Source organism: Protopterus annectens, chromosome 5.part0 (assembly GCF_019279795.1).
Source record: "Protopterus annectens isolate FY-2018-M chromosome 5.part0, PAN1.0, whole genome shotgun sequence".
Taxonomy (NCBI): domain Eukaryota; kingdom Metazoa; phylum Chordata; order Ceratodontiformes; family Protopteridae; genus Protopterus; species Protopterus annectens.
In genome coordinates this window covers 435,618,778-435,641,040 of record NC_056735.1, presented here as the reverse complement: position 1 = coordinate 435,641,040, position 22,263 = coordinate 435,618,778, and positions in this window count along the sequence as shown.

The window sequence follows — 22,263 nt, the reverse complement described above, 5'->3', positions numbered from 1 at the left end:
TCATGTATACAAGACCTGTAACAAGCAACCAGTACAGACATGTACAACATGAGAATGTCCCCTAATCAGGACAGTTGCAATGGCTAGAGTATTGTCCATACTACTCAACTGTCCCTGAATATCAGGTACGTCCCTGAGTTTGACTGAAAGTTTAACTCTGTCCCTCTTAATCCCTCCTAAAATTAGTGGCTGTTGAAGGAAAGGTGGTGAATTACACTAACTGACTAATGACAATAAGTAAGAGTTATAAACAACTGTTACTTCAGAATATGTGTATTAAGTCATATGCTCTGATTCTGCCAATCTTTCAAGTTAATAGCACTACTTTTGTAAAAGTGTCCCTGATTTTTCTTGACCTGTCACTGATTCTGTAGAAATGTGTCCCCGATTAGTGGAGAGTTCTGGTATTGTCACATGAGATATGCATAATGAAGGACTGTATTATAGAGCTAAATTGTTGCTTAGATATCTGTTGTCTTACTGTTCTGCAAATATACAGAAATCAGTATATATTTTTTTGGTTTTATAATTTGCACTCTGATTCCTCACATGTCTGTTGAAACTGCCCCCCCCCCCGTTCTTAGTTGTAGATTAAATTTGGTGGCTTTTGCAGTGCCCGCCCCACTGTAGATTTGATCTAGGACACTCCCCCAGTCCCATCTCTTTACCGCATTCTACATAATAAACCCTTTCTGCACTTGCTTTTAGTCCTTTTTAATTTAATTACATTTTTTCAAACTGTGTGTGGACTAATATTGCTTCATACTCAAGTGTGCCAGCTTGCACTGCATGTGAATTGTTTTTACTACTGTTTTTGCTACTTTTCTGAAAAACAAAATGTGTCTGCTTTTACTGTATTTGTGTTTCTTCCTACTTTATTTTGCTTTTGCGTCATCTTAAAAGTACTAAATTGTATTTATTACTGCTTGGTGTATCTCATTCTAAGCCTTTTAGTTTAAGCACTTGGGCTTCAGACCAGTTGTTTTACATTAAGAAGGTTTGTGGTCTGCACTGTGGTGGCAGAACAGGTAGCTTACATCCTTCTAAGTTGGGAACTGCAGATTGAGGGCTAAGTGTCTGTTATTCTTAAAGTATATTAATTCTGGTTTAAGCACTTGGGCTTCAGGACAGTTATTTTAGATTAGAAGGGTTTGTGGTCTGCACTCTTGTGGGAGGAGAGGCTGGACTCTGCCCTTCTGAGCTGGTAATTTCTGGTTAAAGGCTTATAGTGCCTGCATATTTGAGCAGCTTCTTACTGAAATTGGTACACCTTGTTTGCTGTAGCATAGACTAGATCCAGGCCTGCTGAATCTAGCTTTGTTTGTATAACTTGAGCACTAATCCAGGCATTCTTTAAAGTTTTCAATTGTATTTATTACTGCTTGGTAGTACCTTGATTAAAGTGTAGATATCATTCTAAGTCTTTTGGATTAATCACTTGGGCTTCAGACCAGTTGTTTTACATTAGGAAGGTTTGTGACCTGCACTGTGGTGGCAGGACAGGTAGCTTACATCCTTCTAAGTTGGGAACTGCTGATTGAGGGCTCAGTGTCTGTTATTATAAAAGTGTATTAGTTCTGGTTTAAGCACTTGGGCTTCAGGCAAGTTATTTTACATTAAGAAGGTTCGTGGTCTGCACTCTTGTGGGAGGAGAGGCTGGACTCTGCCCTTCTGAGCTGGGAATTTCTGATTAAAGGCTTATAGTGCCTGCATACTTGAACTGTTTCTTACTGAAATTGGTACACCTTGTTTGCTGTAGCATAGACTAGATCCAGGCCTGCTGAATCTAGCTTTATTTGTATGCTTGTTGTTTGTTTGCTTGTTATTTCCCTGAAATGCTAATTCCACCTAAAACGTGGCTTTTCAGCACTTCTGTGGATCCCTAGTGATATCTGCATTGCTTACTGTACTTATTTCCTTGTTTCACTTGAAAGAAAGTTACTGTTTGTCATTTTTGCATTTAAGTTACCTGTAACACATTGCATTTAAGTGACCTGGCACTTGCTCACTAAAGCAATTATATAAGTCAGCACTAAAAAATTAAAAGAACTACACCCTCACAAACTCCCCTTGAGTACCTTGTTCCCCATTAGCCCTTTTTTCAATTATAAAGGAATTCGCAATACTATTCTAGCATGTCCAAAGGGCAGTTGTCAATCTCCTCTCTGGTCCAGCTGGTGAATCTTGGAATCTTGAAGCAATGTTACAACTGTCTCATGTACACAGTCAGCCCTCTCCTCCTCACAACAAATTCCAACAAATGTGAGAGATGCAACCAAATAGCCATACTGGAGGCTAAGCTCTCTCAACTCAGTACTGGTGAAACCAGTCAGGAGGAGAAGGAAACCAAACTCACTACAATTCCAGTCTCACAAAGACCTCCCATGACAGCAAACCAAACACATAAACACACAAAAACATACTCGGAGGCTCTAAATAAAAATCTGCCTAAGCAACAGAGACCTCAAAAGCAGACACCCAAGCAACCGCTACCCCAAAACAAAACACGTGCAACACATAGCTCACAAAGCCAGTGTGCCGAACAGTCACAGTCCTTAAGGCTTGTAATAGGTGACTCTATCGTCAGGCACACTGACGTCCTGCTCACCAGGCTGAACAAGGAGAAGGTCACAGTGAGCTGCCTGTTGGGTGCTAGGATCCGCCACATAACACAAGCACTCAGGTCACTCCAAGGCAAGTACAAATATGACTCAGTTATTGTCCATACTGGTGTGAATGACCTGAGACGTACCTCCCTGGACTACATGAAAAGAGACATAGAGGAGCTCTCTGAGCAGGTAGCCCAGGCCGGTATGACCCTGACCTTGAGTAGCATCTTACCCTCACCAAGAATGATGCCACAATATGAAGACAAGATGATCAATTTCAACAATTGGCTCAAGTATTGGTGACATTCAAAGGGGATCCAATGTCTGTCAGCCTGGGATGACATGCTCGACAAGCCACGATGCTTCACTAGGGACAGCTTGCACCTGTCACCCCTGGGCTTTCGGATATTGGCAAAGGCTCTTGCTACCCCATAGTGCCTTTTTTAGGCAAGGCTCAAAAGACAAACCCACCTCCATAGGTATCACAAGGGATAAGAAACTAAGAGTAATGCTACTCAATGCCAGAAGTCTAAACCTCAAGATGCATGCACTCGACACTCTCCTTAGCATGGAGAACATCGATATCTGTACAGTAACAGAAACCTGGTTCAAGGCTCCCGAGAGCAACCCAGCACTACCAGGTTATACCTCATACCATGCTTTTCGGCCCCAAAACTTGGACCGAACCACAAAAGGAGGGGGAGTATCAATACTCGTCAAAGATACCCACACCTCCAGGTTGGTGGCACAGCACGAAGCATCAGAGACTATCCATGTGCAACTAACAGTGGGTAAAACTGCCTTCCAGTTTATAGCCTGCTACAGACCACCCTCCCAAACCCAGGAATCCCATTCAGCCTTCCTGAGAACACTGGAAAATATGAAGGTCTCTGCAAACACCATTATATTGGGTGACTTCAACTACCCAAACATAGACTGGGAGCATTACTCTAGCTCCAACACCCTAGCCCAAAGGCTCCTAGAATTTATAAACTCAAATGCTATGGAACAACGTGTAACCACTCCCACAAGAGGGGAAATCATACTGGACCTGATCATAACCAACATGGGGACTCTATGCTCCAGACCAGAAGTGTATCCCTCATTGGTAAGATCAGACCATAAAATAATCTCACTGGATATTCACATCCCGACTCCACCCCTTGCCCTGAAAACCACAGTGAAAAACTTCTCGAATGCAAATTTCACACTCCTCAAACTGAGGTGGAATCCTTCAAAGCCCCTGGGCCTGTGGAAAATACGGCCCAGACCACAGAATCCTTTATAAACGCATTCTATGAACACCTTCAGGAATGCATGGATCATGCAATCCCAAATAAAACCAAGTCCCAATCCTCCAAAGGCAGACATCCTGTCTGGTAGACCCCAGCCATAAACAAACTATACAATAGAAGGAGGAAGCTACTACATGATAGAGCAAAATCCCAAAAAGGGAAGGCATCTCTGATCAGTATTAGCAAAAAACTATGGGCACTCATAAAATCGTCTAAGGCCAGCTTTGAGAAAACAATTGCACAGGACACTAAGGATAATCACAAGGCTTTCTTTAGTTATGTTAGGAACCTGGGTGGGAATTTCCAGATATGCTCAGAATTAGTCCAAAATTACAAAAAATACACACGAACCCACAGACATTGCCAACATCCTAGCTGACAGGTTCAGCGCAAACTTCTCCCCCCTTCCCCACCGAAAGGGCAAACATCTATCCCAGCAGAGTGCTGCCCCCCTGACATCTCAGATGCTCAGTTAAGAGCTGCCCTCTCCAAAGCAAAAAACGCAGCATCAATGGGACCAGACGGTGTCCTGGGCTGCATCCTACATGAACTCCAACAAGAGCTAAACCCAAACATAAAACTATTGTTCAATCTCAGCCTTACTACAGGATATGTACCCAAAGAGTGGCGTACAGCAACAGTGGTCCCTCTCCACAAAGGTGATGCCTCAACGGATCCTGGAAACTATTGCCCCATAAGCCTGACTAGCTTGGTCTGCAAAGCTATGGAAAGGATCATCATGGACCTCATAAATAAAGATATTGGGGACCTACAGACACTGGATCCTACCCAGTTTGGCTTTGTTAAGGGCAAATCCTGTCTCTTAAACCTGGTTGATTTCTTTGAAACAGTCACCAAGGCCATTGACGAGGGGAAGGTGGTCCACACAGCCTACCTGGACCTCGCAAAAGCCTTCGATACAATACCCCACTCGGGCATTATAGATAAGCTCACCAGCTTAAATATAAACCCCTATGTCACTAGATGGGTTGCAAACTGGCTCAAGGACAGAACCCACATGGTTAGAATTGCTGGAGCCATGTCAGACTCCAAACCAGTTACAAGTGGCATCCCACAAGGCTCAGTCCTGGGACCTCTCTTGTTCGGTATATATTTCTCGGAGGTACAGGCCAACACGGAAGGACTGTGGCTGACCAAGTTTGCAGATGACTGCAAACTGGGAGCCATAATAGACACTCCAGCCGACACAAGCATCCTCCAAAAGGGCCTCATAGAAACAGACAACTAGTGCCAGAGCCATGGCTTCAAGCTAAACGCCAAAAAGTGTATAGTCATTCCCTTTGGCAAAAACAAAGTGCCCACAAATTACCACATAAGTGGCAATCCATTAAGTACAGAAGAAGTAATTAGGGACCTGGGGACCCAAGTTGATAGCAATCTCTCATTTGACAACCACGTGGCCAAAGTGGTTAGAAAAACATTTTATATAGCCCACCTAATCATGAGGGGATTCACATCTAGATCAGGGGAGGTCATCGTGCATCTTTACTCATCCCTCATCAGGCCCATAATTGAGTACAATGCCCCTTTTGGGATGTACCTTACCAGGCACCTGCAGCAACTGGAAAGACCCCCAAAAGTACCTCACCAAGAGGATCAAAGGGCTCAAACAGATGCCATATGCTGCCCGGTTAAAGAAACTCCAGCTCTACTCAGTGGCATACCGCCTGCTCAGGGGCGATCTGTGCCTGACATATAAAGCCATGTCCAACCCAGAATAAATGGACATGCTGCACCTCAGAAAATCCAAATACCATCGAGCTACGCGCTCGAGAGACTTGAACCTCAGCACTGAAATAAATAGGACATGCTGGAGGGACAGATTCATAACCCAGAGGCTCCCTTCACTCTGGAATAAAATCCCAGTCCAGGTTAGGCAGAGTCCCTCATTGACTCTCTTCAAGAGGAATCTTGATGAGTGGATGGAAGAATGTAGGTTTACCCCAGGTATCACTTCTGTGTCACTGTTAGACAGAGGCACAGTATACTAACCTCGAAAAAGGGCATAGCAAAATTAATTTAAAATGGGTGGCGAAAGCCAAACACACTCTGGCTAGGCTTATAAATGCCCTAGGGCAGATAGCCTAGTATGAACCTATGAACCTATGAACCATGCAAAGTGGGAAAGGTGTCATACCTACAGTCTCCCGTCGTGCAATCTGAAAGGTGGACAACGTGCAGTAGGTATGCGGTAGCATGTTTCGACGGACAGCTGCATTAACAAACTCAAGTCACATTTCAGCATTGCAGAGTATCGGTTCCCATGTATCAGGCAGATGGAAGCAGATTGTATGAGGAACATGCATATAATATGATTATGTCACTGGACAGGCTGTCGAGTCCGTACAGTCGAATGCCTGCCGTCGCAAAATGGTTACACATACCCGATATTGTAGTCATGTAGTCCGATGTAATACGCATCACAAGGGATCGCACACACCCAGCATGAGTGACAAATGTAAGCGGAAATTTTGGTGCGCGAGCGGCTGTAAGCGTGTTTGTCTACCAGTATGCCAGTAGTGCACTGTCAAAGAAATGTGGAGTCTAAACCTGTATAAGGTGCTGTGACCAGAGGTCAGCAGTAGTTAACACTGTGCAAACCCACGCACAACTGCTCCCACCTGCTGGAATGTGCCTTACCCAGTCTGTATCCAAAGGCGTCAGCCTGTCCGCAAACAAAGAACCGCCCTATACACGTGATGGTAGAAGTACCCTGCGCACATAGCTCATGTGAATTAACAATAGACCATGGCATATGTACAGACAATAGACCACACACACACCCTGTGGAGCAGACATCCAACAGTATAGCAATGTACTGGCAGATATGTCCTAACCACTGGTGTATGCATACCTGGCCGCCCTGTGTTTCCGTGTGTGAGCATGCCCAGTATGACTGTTACACATGTTGTTGACCGACATTACCGTCATACCATCATGTGTGTGAGCATGCCAAGTATGGTCAACTGTATTGCATGTGTCACATGTCCAGATAGTACTGTGTTGCTGACCCCTCCGTTCGACACAGACAGGTGTCATGCTGTGTCTGCAGGGTAGCTAATGGTCATGTGGCATTGACAGTTGCTACATGTCTGCATAGCGTGGGGGGACATTCAACCACAACCACAGTCCTACACAGCACTGTGGGTGGTGCACATGACTCTCACATGTGTAGGTTTGACAGGGGCACAGCCAACAGTTGTACACATCTGCCGCTACTGTACTGGTATGCTGGGTACTCCATGTCAGTGTGTGGACCTACCTAAATTGCTGGTTGGAGGGATACCAGGGTATGTCAGTTCCCAGCTTTAATTACCAGCACAGTGGTGTTGGATGTCCTAGCTTACACAACCTACATCAAACTGCCTGGCCTGCTGTCGTCTGTGTGTGTCTTAGAGGGTTTAGGTCATTCATTGGGCATATCCATAGGCCATCGTATATCATTTGTCTGTACTGGTCCACATCTGTCCAGCTGCATGGAACGTGTGTGGGCTATACGGACACACATGATGGTCAGCCCATAATCTGCAGTGGGTTAGGACACCATGTGTAATACAGGCTACCATTGTGACCCCCACATGTGCTACAGAGGTCATGGTGCCATTATGGATGTGTACTGTCTGCTGCCCTAACATTTGGCAACAACAGTCACTTGTATGCTCACATACATACCATAGCAATGGGTAACTACACATTCTAATACAACTGCCACTTGTTAGGTCAATAGACATACCCTGGGTGTGTTCCAGAATTGAGGACAGTGCTGGAGTGCTGCCTATGTCGGATGCACATAGTGCACCTCCTATACATGGCCGAGCACAGGTACTGTCATGTTTGGCATCCATTGTACTGTGTGCGGGTCAAAGAGGGGAAATCCGTGGGTACCTACTGTGTCAGTGCATATGCCTTGTGTTGCCTCTTTGCCAAGGGCAGGTCATACTGTTCACGGGCTTTGGCCGACTGTGCCCTGTTCAGGTAGTTCCTTCACCAAGTCACACTGTGCCTGTACAGGCCTTGGCAGTGGTGTTAGGCTGTGTGGCCCTGCCCCATGCTATTCCTGCTGCAATTGTTACTGCAGGATAAGATTGTGTAGCATAGCAAATACCATAACAACTTGTATGCATGTAGCTTGTGAATACTGCAGAGCTCCAACGGATATGTCCGGATACCAGAACTGTGAACTGAGCATCCCAAACACATGCACAAGTATATGTCTTGCCTGTGCATCTGCCTCATTATGGTGTGAGTGTTCAGGTGTGTATGCATTGCTGATGGGTGTCATCAGCCACGACACCAGTGTTTACCCAGCATCCCCCACTAGAAGACTGTAGGGGATGTCCACATTGGCATTGGTGTGCTACAGCTGTGACAGAAGCCATATATCAGAAACATCATAGCTTCCAGGGCAGACAGCACACACATTCAATCTCATGCCCTGGCCATCGCATATGGCCTAGCTGTTGGAGGGTATGCCCCTGCAGTGACTGTAGGCCCTACCCCGCTCACCGGGTTGTGCTACGGTGTGTATGTGTGTGCAGGCTATAGCACCAAGTACCCCAGGGTAGTCATCCATGTGGTTGAACAGATGCATATTGCTGGTCGACTAATCACGTATGTTGAGGACATGTACGTGCTCACTAGCATGTGTTGACATGGTGTCTGCGAACTGGTGCAATACTCTGGATGCAGATGCCTGTGAGATACCCATGATATTTTCAGTTGTGCTGTGTGAGGTACCTGTGGCTAGTACACCTAGGCCAACACATACCATGATATCCACTGTGATGTGTTTCCCTCGGCCTGTTTGATGTGTCAGGTGTGGCAGGCACAGGTCAACAAGCTGCTGTAGGAGGTCTCTGTCCACCACATAGTGCTCCAACATCCCCAGCCCATGTAGCCCCTGGTAAGTTGCCCTTGGTCTATAAAGTCTTATGTCACCCCAGTAAGGGTTGTTCGGCAGCATACACATCCTCACTGACCCAGCCTCATGCACATGTTGGTATATGTTGCCTGCTGCAGCCCATGTCATTTGGTTGGACTGTGTCGTGAAATGTCCCTGCAGGTATACACCGGTGGTGTAGAGTGCGGACAAAACCTGTGTGTATACTGCTTGCTCACATTAAAGTACTGTTCATGTGCGGGCTGGCCATGTCATCTGCTGATTGTGCTGATCAACACCTGTTTGTGCAGCCTGTAGACCCTGACTACCCCACCACTGCTGTCATCCCTCGCAATGTCACCAGGCAGGTATAGACACACCCATAGCTTAGGTGTGCTAAGGCAGGAGCACTCCCAAGGCACAGTTCTGCAATGTACATACAGTATGTCTGACCCCCCTCCCATGCTGTCAACTATATTTGAGACCAGCACCTGGCTGACTACACACATACACTCCAGGGGACCAGCAGCACACCCTGGTGATAAATGTGATACACTATAGTCAACCTCATCTGCATAGTATAGTCTTCTAATGAATAGTTATATGACCCATATCAAACCTCCAAATTAATAACCACTGCTCAGTGTTGCTCAGATCCATACACAACTGGCAACAGGTGCCTTACTATCACCATATTCGATGTCCTATGGTCTTCCCAGCAACAAAATAACTGGTGTCTATATGTCTACAACCCATGGCACTGCACACTACAGACGATGTGCATTACCACCACGCCATGACAGATATACATAGATGCCAGGTTATTACGTACAGATCATGCGGCACAAACATTCAATAGTGCTGATGTCCCCAGACATATATGTTCACATCTATGTCCACCTCTACATCTACATATATCATATATCTATATTTGTATATATATATACATGGACGTTTATATATATATATATATATATATATATATATACATACATATATATATATATATATATATATATATATATACATATATATATATATATATATATATATATATATATATATATATATATATACATATATGAATACGCACATATACATGTACACACATATGTAGATATGGCATGTATATCACAACAGCAGACCACATGACAGCAATGCTTTAGACAGGAATGAAAAGGAAACATCATGTGCCACCTGCATCATGTAGTGTTGTTACTATCAAGGCACGTGTGTTATGTTGCGTCACACGGGTCAGACCGTATCAAGGGTAAGAGTAGGGTTGCTGACAGTTACTCACCAGACCTATTGGCGAATGTATGTGTTGACAACCCAGTGTCTTGGCAGAATATGCGGGCTGTGGACACTATATAGTTCAGCAACAAAGCACACTGAATACATCCCGCAGCTAGCCACCCACAGATACCAACACATACGGTATAACTGCCAAGCACATACACCTGCCATGCCTTGGAATCAAGCACCTACCTGTCTAGTCTACCACACTACAGCATTATGCAGTAGCAGAACATGCTATTGAGTTCCAGCATCATCGCACTCCCACAGGCATACATCTAGGTGGATGACATCATCCGCAAAGGTAAAGATGCCGATAGGGAATGTATGGGGAGTGAGCCATCTAAAAGCATTACTCTGTACCCAGGCAGCTGGAAACACACACACTTGGCAGGGCTGGGAGTTGAACATACACCTAACTACCTTATCGCACTACAGCATTACGCAGTTACAGAACACACTATCGAGATTATTGGTACACAGCACTCCCAGATGCATATTTCTAGGTGGATGACATCATCCGTAAAGACAAAGATGCAGATAGGGAATGTATGTGGAGTGAGACATCTAAAAGCATTACTCTGTCCCCAGGCAGCCAGAAACACACACTTGGCAGGGCTGGGAGTCGAACATACACCTAACTACCTTATCACACTGCAGCATTACGCAGTTATAGAACATGCTATCGAGATTATTAGTACACAGCACTCCCAGAGGCATACTTCTAGGTGGATGACATCATCCACAAAGGCAAAGACGTCGATAGGGAATGTATGTGGAGTGAGCCGTCTAAAAGCATTATTCTGTCCCCAGGCAGCTGGAAACACATGCACACACTTGGCAGGGCTGGGAGTCGAACATACACCTAATTACACTGCAGCATTATGCAGTTATGGAACACGCTATCAAGATTACTGGTATACAGCACTCCCAGAGGCATATTTCTAGGTGGATGACATCATCCGCAAAGGCAAAGACGCTGATAGGGAATGTATGTGGAGTGAGATGTCTAAAAGCATTACTCTGTCCTCAGGAAGCTGGAAACACACACACACATTTGGCAGGGCTGGGAGTCGAACATACACCTAATTACCTTATCACACTACAGCATTACGCAGTTATAGAACATGCTACCGAGATTACTGGAACACAGTTCTCCCAGAGGCATACTTCTAGGTGGATGACATCATCCGCAAAGGCAAAGACGCCGATAGGGAATGTATAGAGAGTGAGCAGTCTAAAAGCATTATTCTGTCCCCAGGCAGCTGAAAACATACACACACACATACTTGGCAGAGCTGGGAGTCAAACATACACTTAACTACCTTATCACACTACAGCATTATGCAGTTACAGAACGCGCTATCGAGATTACTGCTACACAGCACTCCCAGAGGCATATTTCTAGGTGGATGACATTATCCGCAAAGGCAAAGATGCCAATAGGGAATGTATGTGGAGTGAGACATCTAAAAGCATTATTCTCTCCCCAGGCAGCCGAATATATACACACACACACACACACACACACACACACACACTTGGCAGGGCTGGGAGTCGAGCATACACCTAACTATCTTATCACACTACAGCATTATGCAGTTACAGAATGCGCTACCAAGATTACTGGAACACAGCTCTCCCAGAGACATACTTCTAGGTAGATGACATCATCTGCAAAGGCAAAGACAATGATAGGGAATGTATAGACAGTGAGAAGTCTAAAAGCATATTACTGTCCCAAGGTAGACGTAGACAAACACACGGCAGTAGTGTGAGTGGGACAACTGCCTATCTACGGAGCATTATTACAACACTACATTGATACGAGACGCGCCACAGACACTACACCCTTCAAGACAGTCAACCAGTGTGTTCAATGTAGGCATCCATCCTGACGTGAGGTATGGACATCTGTTGCCTGGATGACCACCATCGCTATACAGGATGTCAATGGCCATGCCCATACACAGAGGCACATCACTGACACAAGGTGTCACTGGGCAAGCTCACTCACTTAGTATCACACATCCATTTGGAATGTGCTGTGTGTCCATCTACACAACGGCATACTGGGCATGCTCATGCACTTAGCAGTTGCAAAGGGCTGTCTTGCATGCACACGGATTCTAAACATGGAAGGGCACAGTTTGGAATGTACTGTGTGTCCATCTACACAACGGTGTACTGAGCATGCTCACACACTTAGCAGTAGCAAAGTGCTGTCTTGCATGCACATGGATTCTAAACACGGAAGGGCACAGTATGGTGTTACTGTCCCCACGTACATGAAGGCCACTCACATATACTGACCAGTACACACTCAAGAGCCATCACAGATGTCTCAGGTGCAGATCACAGAGGTAAACGCCGCATTCTACTATGTAGCCCTCAAACATCACCATGTCCTTGGACCAGCAACACACATCCATACATTACCACAACACCGTGTGACTCATGACCAGTGGACTGTACATAGGTCTACAGCAACTGTGCAGACTACACATGTACTGACAGGGTTCCATCATGTGTTATGCAATGCAATGATACCACTGTACATAACCAGGTCTGCTCTACACATATCAGGGACCCTGTGTCTTACAGAGCTGTGACAGATGACTGTCGCTGTACACCAAAGAACACACATGTTTGGATATGACATACATGTAATCGCAGTGGATATGTGCATGGACCACACACACAACACATATGTACATAGCATAGCTTTTGCTGTCCTCCGTGCAGACAAGTGGCTACAGCAATCACACACATGCACATGGAAGGTAGGTCCATGGCTGTTGAATGCTAACAGTACATTAGGTAGCAATCTTGACCAAGGAAACATTCCCTCTGTACTAGTAATCCATGACACCCATCATATCATACAACAGTCCATGTTTTATGTATGTCATCACACATGCCCACCAATTGCAATGCATACAAACATGGCTACATGACAGGCATGTAGGACCAACACACATGTACATGTAGTGGTGTGCATGTAGCTACCATGCATGTGCAGTAGCTGAAGTATGTAATTCATCTGTGCCTAACTACAACATGCAGTTGCACTGCAGCCCCATCATTGACACCTGTATATGGTGAAATACTGACAGTACGGTAAGATATACATCAGGTATGGATGGATGTGTGAGCATAAAGTGGTGATTCTCCTTTGCAGATGGATGTTTGCCAGGGATGGCTCACAGGTGTGTCACAAGCCATCCTACCACTACATGTGCAAACAGTACGCTATGTTACTGTTACTTGATGGTGAAGACATAAAACCTACACAGTGGTTGGGTGTTACTGACTGTAAGTCACTTGACACCTGTAACACTTACATCCTCCCGTGTGCATATAGCAGCACAATTGCCGAAGGTAGCGTTGGCACACATAATGCGGCCAATACTGCTGCATGTCTGTCAGACGTATCATCATATAGCAGGTGTATCATTCACAGTACTGCCATATGTGTTTGCTTGTGTGACCATATATGCCACATATGGTGGGGAATACATCCCAATTGTTACACACCCCTGTACACTGTTGTAGAGATCTGTACATACTGCACTGTGGAAAGCATGATGTAGGCAGGGGTGGTGTGTGTATCACACACATGTCAGCTATCCGTATGTGAATGACATTTGTGGACTCCACAGTGTGTGTGTGTGTGTGTGTGTGTGTGTGTGTGTGTGTGTGTGTGTGTGTGTGTGTGTGTGTGTGTATGGCTGTCTAGTGCATGGAGTGAGGGTGTATGCTACCATACAGAACAGACAGGATCCCTAACCCCTCATGGTGATGCAGTCTACTACCCTGTTGATGCCATCGGTCTCAGCCTTACTGGCTACCTGTACATGTACATTCTCTGTGTTGCGTCGTGTGGGTGCACAGTACTGTGAGGATGATTACCACATCGGCAGGGGTCCTCACCTCAACACTATGGATTGTGCGTTATAGTGTTGTTGACCCCGTGAGTGTGGGCATTTTCCTGTATTGTGACAGTGTATTACTGCTACACAGTGAAGCCTCATGCTATCAAGTGGCCTCTAACGTTATCATCAGACCACTGTGTACAGCCCCCGCACCATGTCAACATACCTGTGATGTGACCTGGTATGGATGTCACACCTCTAGACACTGTAGCCTATTAAACAGCCCACATGCTTCTGGATCAGTAGATGTGTGGACATCTGTGGTATGTTAGCCTTTTCAACAGTCAGGTTGAGGCTACGTATAGCATGCTGATATTGCCATACATGCCTGTGAGTACTCCACATTTACACATGGGAAACTGCAAACACTGCTACTTGTTGGCACATGCAAGTAGACCATAAGGTGGGAACCAGGGCATCATTACCAACATGCTGTTACTGTTGTTACCAAGATACATACTGTGAACATATAACAGTGCATGATAAACCTGTACTACATCATATGTCTGGTACATGTCAACAGTACACAACTATTGTAATATACACTTCTCTCACTATTCTGTTCACCCTGTGCATCAGACCATTTAAGCATGTCCCTGCACCGATGGTGTGGATGACAGGGATGCGGCACAGGCTTCATCATATGCACAGGGTAATAATGTTTGCCAGGGGCATAGGCTGCACCAATGGATGACATCATGTGTGTGGCTAAGGGCCAGTGATCTGATTGGACATGTGTGGTCGTTATGCATGTGGGTGTTGCGGTGCCCTACAGATGTTTTTGCCGTGTGTGTGTATGTGTGCACACAGTTCTGCCTTTTGTGAGGCCTACACAGAGGTATTATTGACAGCTCCAGATTGTACAGACCACGATGTACAGCTCACTGTGTCCGGCCATGGCCGCGTGACCTGTGCCTGCCAGGTGTTGCACGGGCACTACCAGGCGGAGGTACAGATTGGCTACTGTCTGACGACACATGTCCACTGGAACCGTGTCCCCACTGGGAATGTCCAGGGCCACATCCACGTGGCCTGCTGTGTCCTGGTGTGGACAGCACAGCACCAGCTGCACTGCTACTGCTACCGGCACTATGTGAGTGGGTATGTGAGGTGGCACGGTCATTTTGACCTGCACTAGGTGGTGTAGCTGGCCTACGTCCATGTGGCCTATGCCTCACTCCTACCAGATGTTCCAGAACAGACAGCTCACGCTCATGGAGTGCCATGCCACGGTGAAGGATTCCGACCATGTCACCCAATCACCTGTCCAGAACATCAGCAATCTGCTGTTGAGCATTTGCCAATGCCTGGATGTTGTCGTTTAGAGTATGGATACAGCCCTCTGCAGCCTCTGTCCTTTTCTGTTCTGCCATTCACCACATGCCTCTGCTACCATTACAGTCTGGAACATGCGTCTGGTGACACCAGCTGCTGCGCTCTGTCCTGCAGGTGCATGTCTGCCAGAGGTCCTCCTATGAGCAGCACTGGCCACATGCCTGTGTGGCACATCTGCAGTCATTACACTGACACCATGGTGTGGAAACGCACCGTCTGTAGCCACCACACATTCCTATTCCACGCTAACAGATGCTGACTGTCCTTCCTCTATGGCCACTGGTGATGCGGTATGTGTTGGCAGCAGAACTGTGTGCGGGGAAGAGGGGGACATAGCTGGGATGGCAACCATTGGCACAGATTCAGCCCCTGACAACCCTGCCTGTACCTCATGCATATGTTCATCACTGCTAGTATCTGTGGGGACACTAACATAAGATGGACCGCAGGAGGGTAACGCACCTACATCACCTGTGAATGCAAAGAAAGACACTAAATTACAATAGACACACACAGACACACACAGGCATGCAGACACACACACACACACACACACACACACACACACACACACACACACACACACACACACACACACACACACACACACACACACACACACACACACACACACACACACACACACACACACACACACACACACACAGGCACACCCAGACACACAGACACACACACAGACACACACACCCACACGCACCCACACGCACACACACAGACACACACACACAGACACACACAGACACACACAGACACACACACACACAGACACACCATGCATGTGGTTTGACAGACGGCATGCAGCATGCATGTGATACAGCAGACGGCATGCAGCTCAGACATTAATAGTGTTAGTTAGCATAACTCCCTGAGTTGCACACAACAGCAAGCAGGTGTCATGCCAGTATCCATGCACTTCACACAATCATGGTAGTAAGCATGCATCCCCGTGATACACCATGTGGACCAGAACAGGTTAAAAGCACACATGGCTGAAGTGACCTTGACATGTAATCTGCTGACGTGTGCATTAACATGCATACATGTCTGACACAATGGTGTCCTGACACATGTACAGAATTGTAATGGGCATCACATTGCAGTGTTGTCTGTATGCCCTACAGATAGAATGCATGTTTAGCAAATGTGCATGAGCATGGAAGGGTAGTGAGAGCCGTCTACATTGCTATACTGTGTGAAGTACAGACACTGTGCCATTGCATGGCATCATGAGGCGTCTGTATTGCTATACAGTGTGTAAGATGCACACATTGCATAGCCATAACTGCATGCATACCCATGACATAACTGTGGATTGTGACCCACTATGCTGAGGTGTATACACACCAAACCATGCTGTGTCATGTGACAGGTCACTGGAAGACCTACAGATGACACCTCTGCATAACTACTATGGAGTCTAGCTGCCTGGCAACCATATCCACACATGGCAGACTTGTCAATTCACCATGTCCCACATGACATTGATGTACCACACACAGGAGATGCACAGCTAATGGTGATGTCCTACAGCAGCAAGGGAAATGTACAGTATCTGTGGCCTGATGTGGTGTCAATGTCTGTGGAAGCTGTACAGGTGACTACTGTCATACTATGACACTGTCGTGATATTCAACACATCTTATATGGTAGACTTAAGTGAAACCTCCACTAGCTGTGCACGGGCTTTTCAGTCAACTAAGGCTATAATTGGACCATGTGTAGACAATGTGCAACAGGGTGTACACACATCACATCTCCTGTGTGGCTACATGTCTCTGGCCATCCCCCATGGCCACGTGTGAACATGTGTTGGCCAAATGTTTGTGATGGCCATCTATCTCACATGTCTGTGTTGTCCCATATGACATACACCTATAGATGTCAGATATGTCACCATCCACAGGGCTATGGAGACAACGAGTTGTATGTTTGGTATGTGGGGTATGTGTTATGGGATAGTGTGACAATATTGCAGCCAGAACACTACATGTCTGGGACATGTCAGATGGCACATCACAATGTGTGCACCCATTGCAGGGGCATATAACACAATGGTGACTCCTGTGGGCTGCCCATATCCCAGCTCACTATGTGGTACTGTTTGCACATATGTGTTGTTCCAATGTATAGTACATATGCCTACATTGTACAACACCTCCACCGTTGTATGCACAGCTGTCCACACATGTAGCAATGACAGATACTGTGGTTTCATGTCGGTGTATCATTTCATTTGCATATATTGCACATGGGTAGCCAGTGTGAATGATGGGAGATGCGACCTGTATATGGTGACTGGACCAAACATCAAGTGTACAAGTGTTAACTGGCCACATGGTGAATAGATCTATGCTTAACATGCCTGATACTGATGACAGTCTCACCTGCAATGTACTGATGTCTGTGTGGCACACCAGAGGTACCTGTATAGGGGTGACACAGCAGTTTGAACATTATCCATGACTGTATGACATCCACAGGCTGCACTGTGCATGTTAACACATTTGCCTGTACAATAGCATATAGTATGCACATGTCTGCATACACAGGGTAGCATACTGTATTATGCAGCATGTGTGTAAACATACCTTGCATATGATGTCACATTACATAATGTACAGTGACACATGCAACTAAATGGGGTATAATAGTCATATGTGCAGTACTGACTTACCAGGCAACTCCAGGCTCATTGGTTGGGAGACACCCACCTCCACGATGGCAGCTAGTGTTTGTGGATGATGTTCTGAGGGTGTCCCAAGAGTGGCCAGTAGCTCCTCGCTGGGTGTGAGTGGGGGCTGGGTGGGTGGCCCAGCACCTGTTCCACCTTGTTCCCTGGTGATTGCAGTGGCACGCTGTTTCGCATGTCGTATCAAGTCCGTGCAGTGTCTGCGCACCTGCTGGTAGGTGTGGTTATGGCCACCCACATAATTAAACCTCCTGCAAAGGTCCTGCCACAGGTCGTCATGCTGTTGGGCATGCTGTGGCACATGGCTGAACAACACCTCGTAGTTCTCATGGAGGTACGGGATGAGGACATCATCCTCCTGGCGGCTGTATGCTGGCAGGCATGAATGATCATTATCTGTAAGACATAATGATGGTGACAGGTCACAATATCACAGAGATGTACAGAGACACTGCTCCACATACATTTGTATTAAATCTAGTACATCTGCACAGTTATCTTTGCAAATCATCATGACACTGACATGACTGACATGTTTGTGTCACACACATGTAACACTCGTTATGCATTGGATATCATCACCATATATGTGTGTCACCTCATTACATTGTTCATACTCCATGTGAATGCTGTCTTGATGTGGGCATGTCTGTTTGCCTGTACTGGTGTTCTTACCTATCAGCACATGCCTGGATGTGTCCACAGTAATGCTGTTGACCTTGATGCTGTGTATATGTCACACATCAACACATACACTGCCTTAATGGACTTGAGCAGTGACAATGCACACATACGCATGGAAACCTTTACATGCATGTGTTTGCCATATACATCTACACGGCACTGTACAGCAGTTCAACATCCTGCCACGGATCTCCTGTGTTGCACATGTGATAGACATGGGACAATGGCTACCCGGACGTCATTCGCAGGGATGGTTATCAACTATAGCATGTACGGGCAAGGTTTCCTAGCTGTATCCAACAGCCATTTTGCCACTGCGAGATGCATCAGTGCTACATTACTGATCCAGACAGTTGATAATACATCTACCATGCGGTCATCACACCATGTATGACAGAGATGACATGTGCAGCTTTGATGGACAGGGTTGCATGGTATGGCGGGAGTATGTCACATGTATGGCACAGGGATCTCTCCAGCATGTGGCGATCCTAGGAGTAGGACGGTGGCTGTCCATGACGTATGTCTTTCAGATCAGGATATGTACGTGTAGCATGTCCAACATCATAGTGTAGCACATGTCTTTATGCAAGGTAGACAGCATGCTGCATAGTGGAGGTGAGGATTGTGAAGGCTGGTATCACCCATCCACACATGGCCAATACCCCTTAAAGGTGATATGAGATTCAATATTGGTCACCCGAGTGCTGAGTATGCCTGTCCAATGATCTCCATGCTCATGGATGGCACCCTGTCATGACATGGGTTCCTCGTATGACTACCTAATAGGCCTGGAGACGTCACCAACTCAGGGAGGTGAACTGCACAGCACCATCCCTTACACAGTGTCCATAATGTTGGCCGCAGCCTAGGTGGTAGTTAATGGGTACAAGGATATCCACCTAGCGGTGACAATGCTAATATCATCTGTCAGATTGTGCACATATGTCACACACCTCACCCACAATGCCCATTCTGTATGTTGTCCACAACACTGAGACAGCTATTGCTCATAGGTCATGGCCATTCACATCCTTACATACACAGATGCCTCACATTTGTCTGTGTGGTATGGGCTACAATGAGGGGGGAGTACAACACATTAACCCTGTTTTACTGTAGCTGCCACTGGTGTGATATGCACATGTCACTCTGACACCTTTTGTAGTGTTGATTCTGTCAACAGGCCACTGGTAGAACACTCCTGTGACATACAAAGGTACATGTAGTCAAACATCCATTCTGTCATCTACGTCTGTACTGCTAACATCTACGTTGAAAAAAGTTCATGGACTTGCAGACCATATTCAGCAGAGTAATAGTGCAGTGCTTCCAATTATAACTGTCGTCACCACTTGTGGGTTGATATTATCCAACACCCTATCTGTACTGCATTTTCATGCTCGGCACTTATTCAGAACTTGTGAGCACTTCATGAGCTACTAATTAATATAACACCCATTCCAAACCATTTCTCACAAGTACACTGTCTGTCCTTACATTTCCAGCTTGCTTACAGTACAACAGCTTGTGAGACATGGTTGAATATACAGGCATGTCCAACTGTCACGTACCAGTGCTATTGCCTGTCTATATGATGAATATAGCGTACATGTGGCAAAAGAGCAATTGTCTCATGTACACAGTCAATTCTCACTTCCCAAGATATGACACTATAGCCTGTGGGAAATGCACATATGTAGCCATGCTGGGGGTAATGCTCTCACCAACCCAGACTGAACCTGACAGTCATGTGGGGACGTGTAACATTTGAAATACACCCCACTCATCACATAGTCTCACAAGATCTCCACCACCACAGGCCAAACATAGTATGAGTACAACTTTTGCAGAACCTCTCCATACTCTGTTAAGGCACCAAAGGCAGCCCCCATCACCAAACACAACAACAATAACTTATAGCCCACAGACTCATGTGTGCCCATCACATACAGCCAATAGGGTGTTATAACATACACAACACACCAGTCATAGGTGACTCTGTAGGCGGTCACACTGATGTCCCACTCAGCAGGCTACACAAGGCGATAGTCGCTTACATCTAGCTGTTGGGTAACTGGTTCTGCAACATAACCTATGCACCCATGCCACACCTCACCAGGTACAATTTGACTGTCATTCTCCATGTTAGTGTGACTGCCCTGAGATGCAACTTCACAGACTACATGTGCAGGGACATGCAATGGCTCACCTGTCTTGTAGCCCTGAAGGTATCGGCCAAGCCCTGGAGAGCATTATGCATTCATCCTTACTTGATACCACTGTACAACGACTGACTGTTTCACTTCAACAGTTGCCTATGCTTCTGCTGTCATTCCACAGGCATCCAGTATCTGTCCGCTTTGACTGACATGGTCAACAAAACACGATGCTTTGGCAGAGATAATCTGCACTTGTCAGCCCTGGGAGTACAGATAACATGTAAGGCTCTTGCTGCTCCTATACTGCCTGTCTTGCACAGTTTCCAATAACATTCACCACCAGAACGGGAACAGGCAAGCAAAACATGGGGTCATGTGACTCGATGCTTGACATCTTCATCTCTGACGCATGGAGGCAAGACACTCCTTATAATGGACCACTTCAATATCTCTGCAGTGATTGGGACCTGCCTCTAGGCTCCGCAGAGCACACCTGCACTGACAGGTTATACGCAGACCACACCTTTCAGTCATGTATACGCAGACCACACCTTTCAGTCATGTAACCTGGACAGGAACACCCACAGCTGAGGTGTTCCCATATTCCACTATGTTGTACACACCTCCTGGCTAGTTACTTAGCACAATGCATCAGAGGTGATCCACATGCAACTAACTGTGGCCAGAACTGCTATACACATTGAAACATGCTACGGATTCAACAACATACCCCACGGTTACCAGCCCTCATTTCTTGGTGTACTGGACAGTAGGGTTCAGACAGGTACTACTGATGTGAGACTGAAACTACCCCACACTTAACTGGGATAGCCACTCATGTACCGACACATTAGGCCAACGCTGTCCTGGATTCATAACCTCCACTCGGCTGGATCAACCCGTACACACCACCTCCAAGACCAGCAATATCCTAGACATGGACACTACCAACATGTGACTGGTGGTCCACACCTGGAGTTATCCCCTTGTTGGTGGTTTCCGAACATATGCTAATCACGCTTGTTATCCACATCCCGGCACCGCACCCTTCATGGCATACACAGTACAAGATTACTACAACGCCTACTACAGACATCTTATGACAGCAGTAGTAAACATCATGACACCCGTGCAGATGGACAATTTACATACAAACACTGAAACATACCCCAGTGCACTTCATTAGCACTTACACAACTGCATGGATCATGCTATTCCAAACAGAGCCATGATGGTACCCACCAGATAATGGACACCACTCTGGGGGTCCAGCTCCATGGACATAATGTACAACAAAAGGTGGAGGCTGTTGCAAAGTGGAGTACAATCCCATGGAT